We start from the raw sequence: 20,476 nt of genomic DNA, 5'->3' as shown, positions 1-20,476 counted from the left end.
CCGTTCGATTATAGCGCATTCTATAGAAGGATTTCTACCTCAATGAAATCTATTGAAGACTTTCTACCTGCATGATGCCAACATAAGGTCTTCTACCTGTAAAAGATCTATAGAAGGCCGTCTGCCTTCTGTCTACAGAAAGTCTTCTACATATCGAAGTTAGGGAGAAAATCCGAAAATCGTTGTCCAGAGGTATTGGTTTAGAGCATCTGCCCGTCCAACCATAGCACTTTAGTTTTTTAGGTGGATGCACTTATTCATACTTATCATTCATTTCCATACTTATATTACCTGCAAAAATATATCAATCTTTTGTGAATGTATGGACCACAACAATATATCGGCTCACTTTACAAAGTGGTGTTGAGCGTGTCAATAATAAAGCATTTCTTTACTGACGTTGGCCAGCCATCGTCATTGAATGTTATTGAAATAAAATGTTACCGCATATCGTGATTGTGACGACAAAAAAGATACGCTGAATACCGTTAATAGAGTTTCAAACATAATATATAAATACATGCATACAAATTTATGTACTTATATCATGTAGAGAGCTACCAGCAAGCATTCTTTAACTAACTACTGCTACAACATTTATTGAACATGTCGTCATGTTGTCGTTTGTATAAACATGTATGTAGTTCAAAGGAAAACAAAACGTCAAATACAATGGTCGCGATGGTGGCTAAGAAGGCAACGACTCTACTCTAGCAGCAACATTAAGTGATTGCGAATTAAATTTTACGACTGTACGAATGGAATGATACAAAGTTTCTATTTTTACACGATGATGATGTTGGTGATTGACGATGAACGTTAAGTCTACTTCTGGTCTTTTGTTGGTTTATTTTTTATGGCTTGTCGATCTTTGATGGGTCGGGGGAAAATTATTAAACCCAATTGAATTATTGTCTCCAATTAAGTTTTGATTTTCCTTTGGTGTAATACCTTTGATTTAGTATTTTGGTAGAACTTCGTTGAAAACTTTTTTCAATTAAAAATATATTCTTTTTCGCTCGTTTTATTTCCTTATTTATTTTAGATAATTAATTTATTCGTTGTGTACACTTCTTTTTTTCTTTGTTAAGGCTTTTCGTTGTGACAACTATATTTTCGTTAAAAGGATATTCCTCTTTCTTTTCTTTTAAATTATTTTGTATTATTAATTTTATTATTTTGCAAATATTTTTTTTCGTTTAGATTTATTTCTTTGAAATTATATTTGTTTTTATTATTTAAAGCGCGCACAAAACCACTATTCCGGCGTTCTATGCTTGAGACGTTCGTTCGCTCGTTCGTTTAGTATCGTTTTGATTTGGTTCTGGCCTTACAGTTGCTCAGCAACCCATCATCATCAGCCAGCCAGCCAGCTATGTAAAAGAAACAACAAATCAGACAGATACTCACACCCACTGAACTTCGAGAGAGAATAGTAGAAAAACAATCGCCATAAGAAGGCACTGTGTCAGGCACAAGATATACACGTTCCAACAAAAAAACACTTGTCAAGAGCAGAAAGAAGAAATATAATGAACAATAATAAAATAGAAAAATAAAAACAAATCAATAATTACTAAAACTGAGAGTAACGAATGAACGATCTCAGAGTGCAGAAGTACCCTATATAAAGAATTTAAATTTTACTTTTGTACTGGCCCCTCTATGGATCGTCTATACATAGAAGGTATTCCATGAATACAAGCCCTGCATGCCGCATAAGTTTTATTCTGTCTATTTTTTAGGGGAGATCCACAGTAGGCCCATAGAAGGTCTTCTATTTGGAAACGATTAACAGAAGGTCTTTTATGTACAGAAGACCTATAGAAGGTCAGAGGAACTACTATGTAGAGAAGACCTATATAAGGACTTCTATGTAGAAAAGACCTATAGAAGGTATTCATTCTATGTAGAGAAGACCTATAGAGGGTTTTCTATGTAGAGAAGACCTATAGAAGGTCCTCTATGTAGAGAAGACCTATAGAAGGTCTTCTATGTAGAGAAGTCCTATATATATGTAGAGAAATCCTATATTCTATGTAGAAACAGTCCTATAGAAGGTATTTTATGTAGAGAAGACATATATAAGGTCTTATAGAAAGAAGGGTAGAGAAGATTTATAGAATATATTCTATGTAGGGAAGACCTTTGCAGGGCGTTCTACGTAGAAAAGACTTTTAGAAGGTCTTTTATGTAGAGAAGATCTATAGAAGGTCTTCTATGTAGAGAAGATCTAGAGAAGGTTTTTTATGTTGATAGGACCTTCTGAAGAGAAGACCTTTAGAAGGTCTTTTATGTAGATAGGACCTTTAGAAGGTTTTCTATGTAGAGAAGACCTTTAGAAGGTCTTTTATGTAGAGAAGACCTATAGAAAATCTTCTATATAGGGAAGATCTATAGTAGGTCTTCTATGTAGAGTAGGCATATAGAAGGTCTTCTATATAGAGAAGACCTGTAGAAGGTTTTCTATGCAGAGAAGACCTGTAGAAGGTATTCTATGTAGAAAAAACCTATAGAAGGTTTTCTATGTAGAGAAGACTTTTAGAAGGTCTTTTATGTAGAGAAGATCTTTAGAAGATCTTCTATGTAGAGAAGATCTACAGAAGGTCTTCTATGTAGAGTAGACATATAGAAGATCTTCTATGTAGAGAAGACTTATAGAAGGTTTTCTATGTAGAGCGGGCGTTTAGAAGGTTTTCTACGTAGAGAAGACCTTTAGAAGGTCTTTTATGTAGAGAAGACCTATAGAAGATTTTCTATGTAGGGAAGATCTATAGTAGGTCTTCTATGTAGAGTAGGCATATAGAAGGTCTTCTATATAGAGAAGACCTGTAGAAGGTTTTCTATGCAGAGAAGACCTGTAGAAGGTTTTCTATGCAGAGAAGACCTTTAGAAGCTGTTCCTATGTAGATAAGACCTTTAGAAGGTATTTTATGTAGAGAAGACCTATAGAAGGTCTTTTATGTAGAGAAGACCTTTAGAAGGTTTTCTATGTAGAGAAGACCTTTAGAAGGTCTTTTATGTAGAGAAGACCTATAGAAGGCCTTCTATAGAAGGTTTTCTATGTAGAGAAGACCTTTAGAAAGTTTTCTATGTAGAGAAGACCTTTAGAAGGTCTTTTATGTAGAGAAGACCTATAGAAGGCCTTCTATAGAAGGTTTTCTATGTAGAGAAGACTTTTAGAAGGACTTTTATGTAGAAAAGATCTGTAGAAGATCTTCTATATAGAGAAGACCTTTAGAAGGTATTTTATGTAGAGAAGACCTATAGACGATCTTCTATGAAAAGAAGATCTATAGAAGGTCTTCTAAGTAGAGTAGACATATAGAAGGTATTCTATGTAGAGAAGACCTATCAAAGGTGTTCTATGTAGAGAAGACCTTTAGAAGCTGTTTCTATGTAGAGAAGGCCTTTAGAAGGTATTTTATGTAGAGAAGACCTATAGACGATCTTCTATGTAGAGAAGATCCTTTAGAAGGTTTTCTATGTAGAGAAGACCTTTAGAAGGTCTTTTATGTAGAGAAGACCTATAGAAGGCCTTCTATAGAACGTTTTCTATGTAGAGAAGACTTTTAGAAGGTCTTTTATGTAGAAAAGATCTGTAGAAGATCTTCTATATAGAGAAGAACTTTAGAAAGTATTTTATGTAGAGAAGACCTATAGACGATCTTCTATGAAGAGAAGATCTATAGAAGGTCTTCTAAGTAGAGTAGACATATAGAAGGTATTCTATGTTGAGAAGACCTATCGAAGCTGTTTCTATGTAGAGAAGGCCTTTAGAAGGTATTTTATGTAGAGAAGACCTATAAACGATCTTCTATGTAGAGAAGATCTATAGAAGGTCTTCTATGTAGAGTAGACATATAGAAGGTCTTCTATGTAGAGAAGACCTATAGAAGGTTTTCTATGTAAAGAAGACCTTTAGAAGCTGTTTCTATGTAAAGAAGAGCTTTACAAGCTGTTTCTATGTAAAGAAGAGCTTTACAAGGTATTTTATGTAGAGAAGACCTATAGACGATCTTCTATGTAGAGAAGATCTATATAAGGTCTTCTATGTAGAGTAGACATATAGAAGGTCTTCTATGTTGAGAAGACCTATAGAAGGTTTTCTATGTAGATGGGACCTTTAGGGGGTTTTCTATGTAGAGAAGACCTTTAGAATGTCTTCTATGTAGAGAAGACCTATAGAAGGTTTTCTATGTAGATAGGACCTTTAGAAGGTTTTCTATGTGGAGAAGATCTATAGAAGGTTTTCTGTGTAGTGAAGACCTTTTGAAGGTTTTCTATGTAGAGAAGACCTATAGAAGGTCTTCTATGTAGAGAAGATCTATAAAAGGTTTTCTGTGTAGTGAAGACCTTTAGAAGGTCTTTTAGGAAGATAAGGCCAATAGAAGGTCTTCTATCTAGAGAAGACCTACAGAAGGGCTTCTATGTAGAGAGGACCTATAGAAGGTCTTCTAGGTAGAGAAGACCTTTAGAAGGTCTATTATGAAGAGAAGACCTATAGAAGGTTTTTTATGTAGAGAAGACCCATAGAAGGTTTTCTATGAGTGAAGAGAAGATCTATAGAAGGTTTTCTGTGTAGTGAAGACCTTTAGAAGGTCTTTTAGGAAGATAAGGCCAATAGAAGGTCTTCTATCTAGAGAAGACCTACAGAAGGGCTTCTATGTAGAGAGGACCTATAGAAGGTCTTCTAGGTAGAGAAGACCTATAGAAGGTAATCTATGTAGAAAAGATCTATAGAAGGTCTTCTATGTAGAGAAGTCCTATATATATATGTAGAGAAATCCTATATTCTATGCAGAAACAGCCCCATAGAAGGTCTTCTATGTAGAGAAGACCTATAAAAGTTTTTATATGTAGAGAAGTCCTTTAGAAGGACTTTTATGAAGTGAAGACCTGTAGAAGGTATTCTATGTAGAGAAGACCTATAGAAGGTCTTCTATGTAGAGAAGATCTATAGATGGTTTTCTGTGAAGAGAAGGCCAATAGAAAGTCTTCTATCTTGATAAGACCTATAGAAGATCTTCTAGGTAGAGAAGACCTATAGAAGGTCTTCTATGTAGAGAAGACCTATAGAAGGTCTTCTATGTAGAGAAGACCTATTGAAGGTCTTCTATGTAGAGAAGACCTATTGAAGGTCTTCTATATAGAGAAGACCTATAGAAGGTCCTCTATGTAGAGAAGACCTATAGAAGGTCTTCTATGTAGAGAAGTCCTATATATATGTAGAGAAATCCTATATTCAATGTAGAAACAGTCCTATAGAAGGTATTTTATGTAGAGAAGACATATATAAGGTCTTATAGAAAGAAGGGTAGAGAAGATTTATAGAATATATTCTATGTAGAGAAGACCTTTGTAGGGCGTTCTACGTAGAAAAGACTTATAGAATGTCTTCTATGTGGAGAAGTCCTATAGAAGGTCTCCTATGAAGAAAAAACCTATAGAGGGACATCTACCTGCAGAAGTTCTATAAGTGTTATTCTACCTATAAAAGTGCTATAGAAGATGTATTGAAGGCCTTTTGCCTTTAGAGGAGAGGTAAAAGGCCTTATACAATACCTTTCGAAGATCTTCTACCTTTAAACTATCTATGGAGTGTGTCGTTCCTATAAAAGACCTAGTGTTCCTCCTTCCTTTAGAAGGTCTCTTTGTAGAGATGACCTAGAAAAGATCCCCTATGTTTAGCAGACCTATAGTAGGTCGTCTCTATATAGACTTGCTGTTTATTTTAAAAGGTGTAGGGTAAAACACTTTCGATTTGATCAAATACTTTATCATCGTATTTTCTATTCTCACTCCCTTTCTCTCTCTCTCTTTGTGCACCAATCAACTATCAATCTCTTCTGGTAACTTATTTACGGGGTTCTCACCCGAAAGGGTCGAAAAACGTTAAGACTCTTTTAACTGAAAAAAATAAACGTTGTTTATCGCAAAAAAACAAAAGCTCGCAACAACAAAAATAAAGCACAACAACAACCAACGTCTATGACTAGCAGAAAATGAAAACATTTTGCTTTTGTTGTTATCTTATTTAAATAAATGCCATGCCATTTGTTGAACAAACCCGCAGAGAAAATTGTGGGAAAATAACACAAAAAGCAAAAAAAACAAAGGCAAATTCAAATATTCACGTTATGACTTAAGTAGAAATTCTAAGAACTGTCATTTGTTTGTTTTCCACGCCAAAAATTTTCTTTTGTGCTGCCTCCTAGAAAACGAAAATTCTTCAAAAAACAAGGAACACACAAAATCAAGGCATGTCAGAATCAAAATTAACATAAAAGTATATTTTTTGGCAAAAATTGAAATAATTAAAAAATTTTATGAGCATTTTGCCATGATCAGTGCATTGCAAATTTTCCCCTGTCCTCCGTGCTGTGCAACTAAACGTGACTTTTGTTTAATTGATTTGCTTTTGTTGTTGTTTTGCTAAAAGCATTCTAATATATAACAGCTTCTGTAGCAGATATTGCTGTTGTAGTTGTTGGTATTTTGAGTGTAATATACAAACATTTTTATTTAATTTATTCCATTTGTTGTATTGCCAATTACTTTGTATTTTGCTTTTAAATTACTGAAGTACTGTTAGTGTGGTGTATTTACAGATCATGGATGAAAATAGATGGAAATATCCATATGTATGTATCTGAAGGAACAACTATTATAATTATTAAATTGTAAAAGTTTATTGTACCTAAAAGATTTTCATTGAAAAAGGTTTTTAAGCCACCTTTGGTTTAAAATGTCAACAATTATTCAATGTGAGTGTGAGAGAGAGTATTGTTACAGTGGGCTGGTCTATTTTTAATTCATCAAAGCCTGTTTTAAGGTATGTGAATGAAGGTGAAAAATTGATCGGGACCCAAATAAATCCTGAGTGTAACCACATTAAATCCGTTTAGGGCCATTCCATGCTCTCTAGTTTTGTTTCCCTACGCCACACAGTGTTTCAGAATAGATTTTTTCTTGTCAAAATTTTGTAATTTTTGAACGGATAGAGATATTTTCATATTTTTTGTTCGACAGATAACACAATCATCTTTTCAATACATTCAAGTTCGGTCTAGTAGCTGCAGAGGAATTTAAGGCCAAGTTCCAAAACAAACCATAAAAATACAAAAAAAAAAAAAAAAATAAACAAATTTTTTACACTTTTTTTTAATTAAAAAATACTCCTTTGGTTTTCATAAAAATCTTATAAATACTTATATATTTAAATTAAATAAAAAATGTTAATTTGTGTAAGACGGCTATAATTAATATGGGGAACGGCATGGCAAAAAGCTTATATATTTAGAAGGTTTTCAGAATTTTGGGCGTATCAATTTTCCGACAAAAATATGGATTTGGATCATGAACGATATAAGCTGACTGAACTGGGCTGTAACGTTAGTGTCAAATTCCATACACTTAAAACATTTATTTCCATTTTCGATGTTCATTAGGGGTATATATTTTTTGAGGAAAAAAATATATCATTCCGAAAAAAACTATTTCCCATAAAGAGTTCTTTATATCAATGGCATGTAACCTCCCCCAAGTCCGAAAGACATGCCGCACACTAAAACACCACTTAAAGATGCGGCAAAACATTTGTTAATATGTATGATATTTTCTTAAATATGAAAAAATAAAGCCCTAATAAACATGTGCTTCTTTGATTTCACAAACCTTCTCCTTTTTCAATGAATTTACAGCGATCCCAAACATTTTTGCAAGAATTCTATTATCGGTGAGAAATTATGCATTTAGTGGAATGATTTGGAAACATTCAAATTGAAAATGTAACGAATTTTCATTCATGTTTTCCAAAATATTCAATCAAATGTGAACAATTATTAATTTCTTAAGTTCCAATAATTTATAGACATTTCCTTATTTTGTTTACATATACCGGTGACACTAACATTACAAACAAAAATATTTTTCTATATGGTTGTTGTTGAGTTGTATCTGTTGTAGTATTTACTTTACTTTGTTTGTTCTAACATGGATTTGGTTTAAAGCTCAAAATTTTACGGGGGAGGTACCTAAAGGAATGGATCGAAATAGCCCATTTTAGAAGTAGGACTTATTTTGGGAGTCATTCTCTTCCTTATATATCACGCTCACCACTCATTTCAGTTGGTCACCATATAATTTAGAGCTTTTGGACCATTATATCAGGAAACATGGACTTTCCCACAAAAACCATATTATTTCTGTAAACAGGGCCACTAGGAGTACCTTCGGTAAAAATTGCCTCGAACAGACCGTTAACCGCACTTAAACAAAAATTTTTATCTTTTGTGTGGGTGGTACCCCAAGTTTGGACCGATAGGACTCACTTTGAACATAAATTAAATTTGGAAAAAATATTTCGAGATCCAAAGTTTGTCGGTTGCTCCGTTTGTGAAATATCGCCCCTACCATTAAAGCGAATATTTTTGACCTTTTGTGGGGGAGGTACCGGAAGGAGTGAACCTATGAGCACCACCTTCTAATTTCATCTAACATTCGAAGAAATATTACGAAATGCAACGCAGTATTCCGTTCGAGAGTTGTAGTGCACGTGGCTGGTTGTGAAATTCGAAGGTGGTGCTTGCTGGCCGTAGGGGTCTTTTTACAGCTCCCGAGTCATTTTCTCAAGAAGCATGCTACTTAAAAAACTTGTACCATGGCAATAGGGGCCTTGAGGGCAACCTGTTGCAAGAAAACTCAAAACGATTCGGGAGGAGATCCTAAACTGCACTTTTCCGAAATTTTGTGTGGGAGGTACCCGAAGGAGTTGACATATATAGCCCATATTCTAACCAAATCTTTGTCTCGTAGAATTATTACGATGTGAAAATTATGGAGCAAATCGGTTACTGCCTTCGAAAGTTATCGTGCGCACGATTTTAACGAAAAGTTTTGAACTTTCGTGGGGAGGTACACATAGAAGTGGACCGATATAGACCATCTTGGAACTTGATTAAAGTTTCCGCAAGATATTACGAACGCCAAATTTTGGATTGATTCGGCTTATCCGTTCGATAGTTACTGTACGCTCCATCCACTACACATGGTGCCATAGCGGGTTTTTACAGCTTTCAGGTCATTTTCTCAGGAAGTATGGACTTGCGCCTGATGAAACTTGTATCGTCGTATGGGAGGCAGTGAATACAAGTTGTTACAACAAAAATTAAAGCGATCTGAGAGCAGGTCCAAAACTGTTTTGTTTTTCGAAATTTTGTGTGGGAGGTATCAGACGGAGTGGACCGATTAAGTCCATATTAGAACCTCATCTAAGTCTGGTAACAACTTCACGCTGTGCAAAGTATGGACAAAATCGGTTACTCCCTTCAAGAGCTATCGTGCGAAGAATTTTTCCGAACATTTTCGAACTTTTGTGGTGGAGGTACCGGAAGTAGTGGACCTATGTAACCCATCTTCGAACTTGAACTAAGTTTGGACAAAATATTACGAAAGCCAAATTTTGGACCGAATCGGTTGATCCGTTCGAGAGTTATCGTGCGCTCCAGCCAGACGGACCGACGGACATGGCTAAATCAACTCCAACTTGTCTAAAACCATTATTTCGACGAGGCACATTTTGCCCGTATGAAAGTGTATGTACCCTCGTTAGCATTAATGCTGATGGTATAATTCACCCTTATGCGGATCTTCAAAATAGTTTAAAACTTCATTTATGTAAACGCCAGGAAGATGCAAAAGATAACAAGTAGGAAAAGCGTTAAGTTCGGTCGGGCCGAACATTTTATACCCTCCACCACAAATTGCAGCCATTTCGTTGGATTAATGTGGCCACAACCTTCATAATACCGAAAATCGGAAGGTACCGTTCTATGGGGGCTATATGATTGCGTGGACCTATACCTACAAATTTCTGGGGAAAGTTTTATACCCCAACTAAGACTAAATACCAAATTTCAGCCATCTCGGTGTGATAATGAGGCCAAAACCATCAAAATACCGAAAATCGGGAGATATCGTCCTATGGGGCTATATCAAAACGTGGGCCTATATAAACATTTTGTGGTAGAAATGTTTCTTAGCCTCTGGAAACACAAAATACAAAGTTACAACCGATTCTGTTGTCAAATGGGACTAATATATTCAAAATATATTAAAAAGACGCGTACTTTATATGGGGCGTTATACGAGTATTGGGTAATACCAAAACGTGGACCTATATAAACCAACTTTGGTAGGAATGTTTTTTGGCCTCTTGAGACACAAAATACCAAATTACAACCAATTCGGTGGTAAAATGGGACAAATATCTTAAAAATCCCTTAAAACGACGACGCGTCACGCGTCATTTTGTATGGGGGCTATACGAAAGCGTGGACCTACATAGACCGCTTTCAATACCAAAAGTCCTACGTACATATAATAGATTTTCCCAAAAATTTCATCCACCTACGTCAATCCGCTCGGACGCTAGAGTGATTTCCACTGACGGACGGACATGGCTATATCGATGTAGAATTGCACGCTGATCAAGAATATATAGTTTGTGGGGTCTACAATGATTATTTCGAGTAGTTACAAAAGGAATGACGAACTTAATATAACCCCATCAAATTCGCATTTCATGTGAGTTTATTCAAAATTGCCCTACAAAACATAACTTTAGTGGGACGATGTCAAAGACAAAAATATTCTTCGTCAAATTTAACTATAGGTCACCAAAGAAATGAAGTCTCTATTTACATTATATATCAGGAAAATTTTAGTATTAGTTTTGCCGAAAAAAACATGAAAATATTTCCCATTTTTTTATGAAATTGGTTTCCTTCTTGTTTCGTCAACCTCTATATCACCACTCAATATCGAAGAGAACATCTTAATTTTTGCTGTTCATTTATATGGAAAATTAATCAATTTCTTCATAAGTCCATATTGAACTTAACTACAAGTTCCATATAAAATTTGATTTTATTAGTTCTCAAGAAATAATAATGAAATCAACACAATCGTCGCCATGAATGGTTGGATGACTTCAATTTATATTTTTAATATAACTGAAAAAAACTGATTTGTCAACCATTTTCTAAAAAAAAATTAACAACAACACACGACTATAATAATCTATTCTCCTTATTACCTTATCGGTTGGTAATAATTGTATTCGTTTTTGTTTTTCCTGAAACATATACAATAAATTTGCAAAAAAAAAACACAAGCAATGGCAAAATGTTAAGTCCACCCCCACGCAGATTTGCCGGTATTTTTGTTCAGTGTTAATTCATTAAATTTGAAAACAACAAAAATACACAACAACAACTCCCAGTCCATCACTTAACGTCACCTATTTATTTGACACAACAAATGACATTTGCCATGCTGTTTTAGCTGTTTTTCTATCGGCCGCTTGTTTTCAATCATGAATGTAGAAGAACACACACACACTCATACAGACTTTGGTATATATTTTACATTTATTGTGATTTTATATTGTGAGCGCCTTTTTGTTGCAAATTTTATGAATCATCGTTTTTAGTTTTAGCACAAAATATGTGCGGCATTCATCGTATAACAGAATTATTATTTTATTTTTAAAAACAGTCGTGATTTCTGACAACAAGTGATGATGATGATGATAGCGATGAACGTCATTATCAGCTTCAAGATAATGAAAATAGTCTGGGGTCCATTGGCACAAAGAGAAAGATTGTTATCATTTTAGAAAAAACCCGTTGTTTACATAGGTATAATATTTACATATTTATTTAAATGGCATATACACGTTTTACTTGTTTTGTTTTTTTTTTATACAATGCGAAAGAATATATTTGATCCATAACACTACATATATAGGTCAGTAGGTAAATATCAAACAGCGTTACAAAGAAATAAGAAAGTATCAGTCAGCTGTGCCGACAGAAATATATCCTCAGCCTCGAATCTAAAGATACATCCGACAATACATCCGAAAGAGTGGTCCGATGTAGTCGATATTCTGACATAATTCGAGGCTGTAAGGATAAGGTTAAGTACTGCCCAGTTTAGTTGGGGCCGGCAGGAAGTATGGACTTGTTCTGTCGTAGCAGGGTCAGCAGCAAGAAATTTTTGAAAAAAATCAAAATGATCCGAGATGAGCTGTTAAACTGCACTTTTTCAAATGTTGTGTGGGAGGTACCCAAAGGACGGACCTGATATAGTCCATATTCCATGCTACTACATGACTAGATAAAATAATACAATATGCAAAGTTTGGACCAATCAGAAACTCCTTGTGAGAGTTAGTTTGCGGATTTGCCACTTTAGTTGGTGCCGTCAAGATTTCTTGGAGCTTTTAGGCCATTATCTCAGGAAGTATGAATTTGCCCCCGAAAAAATTGTACCATTGTGTCGGAGACTGAATAGACGTCTCATATTCTGAAGATGACAGTGAAGCACGAATCAACGTAATCTCTGTTGTTGTAGTCACTAACCCGGGCTAAGCCGGAATAGCCCCTTAGGTGCAAACAATCAATGCATCTGTTGCACCGCATCGATACTAACCTGTGGTTGATACGGTTGCGGCAGACAGAACACAACCATGGTCCTTGTATTTTTCAGTCCCGGTTTGGACCAATAAAATTCTCAACAAAAATCCCTCAAACCGCATTTCCCAAAACAAAAAGAAATACACGAACATTTTAATTGGTGTTTGACGGTTTTTCCTTTTTCGGAGCTATTGGGCAATTGTTTCTAGATGTATAGACTTTCCATCCCCTTACCGGAACTGTACTTTTGTTAAAAGGTTTGAGATTTGATGTGGTAAATTATGATGATATGGACCGATATAGTTCATATTCGAAGCTAATCTATGTCTGGAAAATATATTACAAGAAGCCTGCCTGTCAGTGTGGTTAGCTGGAGCACACGATAACTCTCGAACAATCCATCTTCTGGTACTCGTAATACTTTGTCCAAATTTGAAGGTTTGAAGATGGACCATATCGGGTACCTATACCCTCCTCCACCATAATTTGGAGGGTATAATTAAATTTGCCATTCCGTTTGTCACACATTGAAATATTCGTTGGAGACCCTATAAATTATATATATTTTTGATCAGCATAAAATTCTAAGCCGAAGTAGCGATGCCTGTATGTATTTCCGTCCGTCTGCCCGTCTGTTGAAATCAAGATACAGCTCGCCATAAGGTAGAGCTTTATATTTTTATACCCTCAGCATTTATGCTAACGAGGGTATATCCACTTTCATACGGGCAAAATGTGCCTCATCGAAATAATGGTTTTAGACCCCAAGTATGTTTGGACGAAATATGTTTCAGACAATTTGGAGTTGATTTAGCCATGTCCGTCCGTCTGTCTGTCTGACTGGAGCGCACGATAACTCTCGAACGGATCAACCGATTCGGTCCAAAATTTGGCTTTCGTAATATTTTGTCCAAACTTAGTTTAAGTTCGAAGATGCGTTATATCGGTCCACTCCTTCCGGTACCTCCCACACAAAAGTTCGGAAATGTGCGGAAAATTTGTGCGCACGATAACTCTTGAAGGAAGTAACCGATTTGACCCATACTTTGCACATCGTGAAATTTCTACTAAACTTAGATGAGGTTCCAAAATTGATTCAATCGGTCCACTATTTCGGGTACATCCCACACAAACTCATACGACGGTATAAGTTTCATCAGGGGTAAGTCCATACTTCCTGAGAAAATAGCCTGAAAGTTACAAAAAACCCCTATGACACCGTGTGTAGGGGTTGGAGCGCAAGATAACTCTCGATCTGCCGATTCGGCCCAAAATGTGGCCTTTGCAATATTTTGCGCAAACTTAGTTTAAGTTCGAAGATAAGCCATATCTGTCCACTCCTTCAGCTACCTCCCCCACAAAAGTTGAAAAATGTTCGGAAAAATTGTGCGCACGATAACTCTTGATGGGAGTGACCGATTTGGTCCATACTTTGCACATCCTAATATATCTACGAGATATAGATCAGGTTTAAATATGGATTATATTTGTCCAATCCATCCGGTTCCTCCCACACACAATTTTGGATAAATTCACTTTAAGACCTGCTCTCGAATCACTTTAGTTTTTGTTGAAGCAACTTGCATTCGCTGCCTCAATTACGATAGTAAAAGTTTTTTTCAGGGGCAAGTCCATACTTCTTGAGAACACAGCCTGAAAGTTGTAAAAAAACCCCTATGGCACCATATGTAGTGGCTGCAGAGCTCGAATCGAATACTACGTTCGTCTTGGATATTGTAATATTTCTTCTAATATTAGATGAAATTCGAAGGTGGTACTTATAGGTCCACTCCTTCCGGTACCTCCCCCACCACGTAGCAATCGATTTGGTCCAAACTGTGGATCTCTAAATATTGTCGAAACTTAGTTTATGTTCAAATTTTGGCCCTATTTGTCCAATCCTTGTGGTACCACCCACACAAATGTTCAACATTTTTGTGTGGTTAAAAGTCTGTTCGAGGCGATGTTATGTTTTTCGTACGCTAGTGTGAGAAAAAAGCTCTATCTATCGCAAATTTTTGAGCTTTAATCCTATCCATACTTTTGTCGGTTCATACGCCCAAAATTTTGAAAACCCCCCTAAATACATAAAATTTTTTTGTGAAAAAAGTCATTCAATCCTGAGGGTATATCTCCGTCCGCAAAGCCGACTGATACTTGTTTACTTGTTGTATAGAAGTTTCTATTACTCCTAGGCTGTTTGATATTGAAAATGGGCTATATCGGACTACGTTTTGATATAGCCCCCATAGAACGGTTCCTCCCGATTTTGAATATCTTGAAGGTTTTAGCCTAATTATCCCACCGGAATGACTGTATTTGGTACTTAGAAGTCGTTGGTGGTATAAAACTTTCCACCGGAATTTATCAGTCGGTATAGGTCCACGTCGTTTTATGGCCCCCATAGAACGGTACCTCCCTGTTTTCTTTTTTTTGAAGGTTGTGGCCTCAATATCCCCCCGAAATTGCTGAAATTTAGTATTTAGTCTCCCTGGGGGTATAGAACCTTCCACCTGAAATTTGTCAGTATAGGTTCACGTCTTCGTATAGCGTAGAACGGTACCTTACGACATTCGGTATTTTGAAGGTTGTGGCCCCAATATTCCCCTTACAATGGCCGAAATTTGGTATTTAGTCTTTGTTGGGGGTATAAAATTTTCACCTGAAATTTGTAGGTATAGGTCCAAGTAGAACCTTCCAATTTTCGGTATTTTGAAGGTTGTGGCCCCAATATACCACTGAAATGGCTGAAATTTTGGTATTTAGTCTTCGTTGGGGGTATAAAACTTTCCACCTGAAATTTGTCGGTATAGGTCTTTATATAGTTAAGATATTATTCTCCTCCAAGGAATTACTATAGTTACTAATAGTTCTACTGATGTTACTAATAGTTACTACTGTAGTTACTAATTGTTTACATTTACTTCACATTTACAGTGGTGGTGGAAGGTATAAAAAGTTCGGCCCAGGATAATTCTCCAGCGAATAAACCAATTTGGTCCAAAAGCTTTTACTCGTAATATTTCTTCCAGACATAGATCAGTAGTGCGATTCTCTAACTCACTTTTTGAGTTACCTACAAAAATCGGTAAAAAATTATGAATGGAAAGTTCAAATAAAAGTTTACAGCAATCTTGCTATCGGTAGAACTTTACGACTATTGCACTTTTTTTTTGTCGTTTACTTACCGAAAAATATCGGACATTAATGAAATAATATGCATTTTAATTTTACCGATTTTGGTCGGTAACTCAAAACTTGAGTTAGAATATGGACTATATCGGTCCACTCCTTCGGGTACCTCCCACAGAAAGTCTCACTTTTTTTGCAAAAGTGCAGTTGAAGACGAACTCTCGGTGGAGCTGGCGAACTACAGATAATCGGACTATCGTTTTGATCATTGTCGTAAAGATTTGTTTATATCGGACTCAGAAGTAATTATATCTTAAAAAAAATTCGCGACAGATAATCTAAATAACTTGTGTTGGAGTCAGACGTAACCTTTGTTTTACGACAGCATTCAAAAAGATAGTCGGACTATCGATACTTTGCCAGTACATTTTTCGTGGTTCTGATTAAAACAATACAATTTTTTCTGAGGCATATGGTACCGACAAACTGTAATTGCCGCAATGAAACTTGCCTAATGTATATATGGACATAGTTTCTGGTTATACAACAAGTAAAAAAGTGTGAGTCGGCTTTGCCGACAGATATATACCCTCAGCCAATGTGAAGTAAAACTTTCACCTACGGACAGATCAAATGTATTTAAGGTCTCTTCAGAATTTTGTGGCTCTTTTTTGGACATTTGAACTTGCCAACAAAATGTGGATTAGGAATTAACTGCACTAAGACACAAATGTTGAATCTTTGTGGGGGAGGTACCCTTAGGGAGGACCGACATGGGCCATTTTAGAACTTAAACTAAATTTTGACAAAATATTAGGAGATCCAAAGTTTGGACCAAATTGGTTGAGCCATTCAAGTGATATCGTCCTAGCATTTTAGTGAAATTTTTTAAATATTGGGGAGAAGTACCGGAAGTTGTGGACCGGTATTGCCCCATGAAACTAAGTTCGGATATAATATGACGAAGACCAAATGTTGTACCAAATCGGTCCAACAGCCATAGATGATGACATAGGAATTTTTTACACCTTTCGGGCTGTTTTCCTAAGAAATATGGACTTGCCCCTAAAATAACTTTTACCATCGTAATGGAGGTAGCGAATGCAAATCGCTTCAACAAAAATCAAAGTGATTCGAGAGCAGGTCTTAAAGTGAACTTATCCGAAATTGTGTGTGAGAGGTATCAGAAGGAGTAAACAAATATAGTCCATATTCGAACCTGATCTATATCTGGTAGATATCGGTCACTCCCTTCAAGAGTTATCATGCGCACAATTTTTCCAAACATTTTTGAACTCTTGTGGGGGAGATACCTGAAGGAGTGGACCAATATGGCTTATCTTCGAATTTAAGCTGGAAGAATCGGCAGATCCGTTCGAGAGTTATCTTGCGCTCCATCCACTACACACGGTGTTATAGGGGCTTTTTGCATCTCAGGAAGTATAGACTTGCCCCTGATTAAACTTGTATCGTCGTATGAGGGGCAATGAATACAAGCTGTTGCAACAAAAATCAAAGCGATTCGAGAACTGGTCCTAATCTGAACTTATCCAAAATTTTGTGTGGGAGGTACCAGAAAGAGTGGACCGACTGAGTCTATTTTGGAACCTTATCTAAGTTTAGTAGAAATTTCACGATGTGCAAAGTATGGACCAAATCTGTTACTTCCTTCAAGAGTTATCGTGCGCACAATTTCTAACATTTGCGGGGGAGGTACCGGAAGGAGTGGACCGATATAGCCCACCTTCGAACTGAAACTAAGTTTAGACAAAATATTACGAAATCCAAATTTTGGATCAAATCGGTTGAACCGTTCGAGAGTTATCGTGCGCTCCAGCGATCCAGACATACAGACGGACGAACATTGCTAAATCAACTCCAAATCGTCTGAAACACATTTCGGCCAAACATACTTGGGGTCTAAAACCATTATTTCCATGAGGTACATTTTGTCCGTATGAAAGTGTATATACCCTCGTTAGCATAAATGCTGAGGGTATAAAAAACTCGCGTGCCGACGGTGATTGTTGAACACAAAACCCTCGTATTTGTAGTCGGACACACACGCTCTGTGCCACCGTACTCATTATATAGTAAGGAGTAAAGTAGTTTTGCCTTGTAAAATTTTTAAGAAATATCCCATTATTTTTATGCTTACTAGGAATGCAGAAAGTATTTTTTTTAATTATTTAACCCAATTTTTGCTGGAATACCTTATGGGTACTTTTTTACATATGGGTTCTAACTTTTTATATACCAAATGTATTTGGTATTTGACAGCACATATGTAAAATAACATATCGTGTAAAGTGCCCATTAGTTGGAGTTCCGCGTCAGTCAAAATCATATCTTTTCGCCTTGGTTAAAAATTCTAAAAACATTTTCAGAGTATTTCGGCTGTGTATAACTTATCTAAATAGTGTCGATAAATAGATCGCAATTGTTGAGGTGCCCTCACTCATTGATACCATAAAAATCCTCCCCTGTCCTTTCGGTCAGGTTAGTTGAAAATACTTGCTGATTTGGTTTATTCTACCAACACGAATAGACACTAAAATTGTATTTTTCTTAGTCCTTTTTCTTTGCCAATTATTAGTGATGTTATTTTACTTATTGTTTCTTTTTTTGTTCATGAGAATCAGAGCCACTATAGAAATAATATTCAAATATGTATTATTTAGCACGTGTCTAATACAAACGGCAAACAAAACAAAAAATATTGTGCCAAAAAAAGACATTTGTGTTTAATTTTCACATTATTTAAATTTGAATCGTTTCGGTGCGGTTAATTTTTGCAATGAAATCATATTAACAGGAATTGTGGGCGAAATTTGTTTGACACAAAGTCTTATCTAATCAGTATTGAAGGCGTAAAGCGAAAACAAAATCGGCGTCATTGGTTTTACAAAGAATATTGATTCGGTGAAATGAAATGTGTTAATACCTTTTTTTCGTTAATAAACATAAAATTTTCAAATGTTTGCCCAAAAATAAATATTTAAAATTAGTCCATATTTACATTAGGCAATTTTCCTTGCGGCAATTGTCAGTTTGTAGGTGAGAGAGGGTGTTGAGAGGTAAAGGGTTACCATATGCCTCACCTCTCTCTCCATCAAACTGACAATTGCCGCAAGGAAAATTGCCTAATGTAAATATGACCTTAGTTTAAAGAGTTGCGAGGTATTGTAGAATGACTTGCAGGCTATTTGTTTTTACATATTTATTATTTACCGAAAAAATGAGATTAAATTTCAATTGTTCAAAACATTACATTAAAATGTTGATAAGAAAATACTTTTTACTATCAATTTAGGTCTAATCGCAAATTTTACATCTGGCATTCCAATGCTTCCTACGTCATTAGATAGGTTAAGGTAAAGTGATTTTACATATAACGATCAAAAAATGACCGCAGTCTTTATCGGCCAAAAACATTATTAATTTCGAAAATGTATCTTATCGTTAAAAATAGTGTACATAAAATAGTCGAGTCGGGGTAACCCCCTGTTTTTGTAACTTATTTTTGTTCGTTCGTCTATATTCGTTATAATTTAGTCATCTATAGCTCAACCTCCAGAAGACATACATACCTAATTTTTCGTATACCCGTTCCATATACAGCTAAGAATTCCTCATTTAAACATCAGCGCTCTACATTTGCGCTAAAGCGAGTAAATCGATCTACAAAATTTGGCAATTCGTGTGAGAAGAATAAATTTTTTTACAAAAACTGGGGGTTAAACATACATAATATTATTGTGGGGACATTGGCTTTGTCTGTATTGTCTGTCTTTTTCCCGTTTGATGAAAATGTGGCTTTAGCTTCTTAACTGTATAACTAATGCAAAATTTTATGCATATCAATAAGAGTCCATAAATAGTTGCTATCCTTTCTCCCTCTTTTCATAATATATATCACCTATTTAAAGATATTGTATATCATTTAAGGGTTTGTTCCGAAACCATAGATCACCCACCCACCTACATTTCAAAATATTCCCCTATTAATTACTTACTTCCTTTAGCGGCATGACTTTCAAAAAGCTATCTTCTATTTGTCTAAAAAGATTCCTAAGATAACATTCTTTAGAAAACATCATCAGGGTTTATGTTTTTTTTGTATTTTATCAAACTCCATAAAAACAACAACAGGCAGAGGGACAGACAACAAGGCAATTGCTATGACACAAATACAACAAAGCCAAACACAACAACAGCTAAGATTTATTTTAAAAATGTTTTAATTAAACACTAACATTTCTCTGTTTTTCGCTGTGTAATTAAAAAAGTAACCACAACAGCAACAAACATTCATTCATTCGCTCACTCACTCACGTTCTACGCGAGTATGAGTAATGGCATCGTATGATACGAAGCAAATTGATCATACGTCACACTAGACATTCGTATGCCATCCATATCATTGTCATTGATTCTCTAATTTACTCACGGATAGATATCTCCTCTATCAGTACTTGAATGTGTCAAAAGCCTATTCCATGCCATTCCATTCAATTTTGTTTTTATTTGCAGACCCCCATTTGTGGACCGGCATAGTTTTGCCAACCACCTGCCATTGGGTTGGAGTAATAATTATTTTAAAAACAATTTGCTAATCGTAATGCCAGCCACTAAACTATTTCTTCTCTTATTGTGAACGTGTTTATATTATTATCATTTATTACCGCGCATTTAGGTATGCCAAATCAGTCCGAATCTAGTCGGATTTTAGAAGTGACATTTTGATTAATTGTTCTTACTCAGGTTTTTGGATTTAAAATCTTATCGAAATAAATTTGTATATAACTAGCGGACCCGGCGAACTTCGTCTCGCTATTAAGGAATATAATTTCATACAAAAA

General features: G+C 35.7%; 1 protein-coding gene across 35 annotated transcripts in view; it reads right to left on the bottom strand.

Moving 5' to 3' along the window:
• Positions 1 to 20,476, bottom strand: part of Sarm (sterile alpha and armadillo motif) — a 374,264-nt gene that overhangs the window by 73,759 nt on the left and 280,029 nt on the right. For 3 of the 35 annotated variants that reach the window (XM_073980111.1, XM_073980116.1, XM_073980138.1), the window contains exon 1: positions 952 to 1,387. The exons of 22 other annotated variants lie outside the window; for them this stretch is intronic. The gene's annotated coding sequence lies outside the window, so the exon portion shown is untranslated. Of the gene's footprint in view, positions 1 to 951; positions 1,392 to 20,476 lie in introns of those variants that run through there. 10 more of the 35 variants (XM_073980110.1, XM_073980112.1, XM_073980140.1 and 7 more) reach the window with 5 other exon arrangements.

This window comes from Musca autumnalis, unplaced genomic scaffold (genome assembly GCF_047663935.1).
Source record: "Musca autumnalis isolate F117 unplaced genomic scaffold, ASM4766393v1 scaffold_4, whole genome shotgun sequence".
NCBI classification, from domain to species: domain Eukaryota; kingdom Metazoa; phylum Arthropoda; class Insecta; order Diptera; family Muscidae; genus Musca; species Musca autumnalis.
Note: the sequence above shows the minus strand (reverse complement) of the source record. Positions and strands in the feature narration are given on the sequence as shown.